We start from the raw sequence: 592 nt of genomic DNA on the forward strand, positions 1-592 counted from the left end.
TGATCTGTACTTATGGTGCCAGGTTTCTCTTAAGAATGTCCCCTTTGTCCTTCTTATCAGCATGTAGCTAGCAATATTCTGACATTTTTATTGCAGAGTGAATGATGATTGGGGCATCTTAAGAGGAGTTCTAGGGTGTTTCTTTCTGCATAGGTACCTCTTCTCCCTCCTACCCACAATGGACAAGTGCCCATCCACTCCAGCACTAGAGATGCTGCTAATATGTGAATTTTTGGTGGTCCCTCCAGGTGAGCCTTCCCAGACTTTCCCTTTTCCAGGAGCTCCCCCTCCTGTTCATGTATAGCTATCTATCTACTCTAACAGAGCCCACTATCCTGTGTCTTTCCCAAGTATAGTGAGGGAACGATTAATTGGAAACCATAAGAAATGATATGCATGTAGATGAAAACTTTACAACTTACACAAATAATCACTCAAAACCATCCTTACACTAAAAATGCAAAACTATACCATTTCTAGAATAAACTATAGAAGAAAAGCTATGTGCCTTTGGGTTTGGTAATGAATTTTAACAAATGACACAAAAGGTTGATATACACAGAAGAAATGACAATGTGGATTTCTTAATATT

This window comes from Pongo pygmaeus, chromosome 7 (assembly GCF_028885625.2).
Source record: "Pongo pygmaeus isolate AG05252 chromosome 7, NHGRI_mPonPyg2-v2.0_pri, whole genome shotgun sequence".
Classification (NCBI taxonomy): Eukaryota; Metazoa; Chordata; class Mammalia; order Primates; family Hominidae; genus Pongo; species Pongo pygmaeus.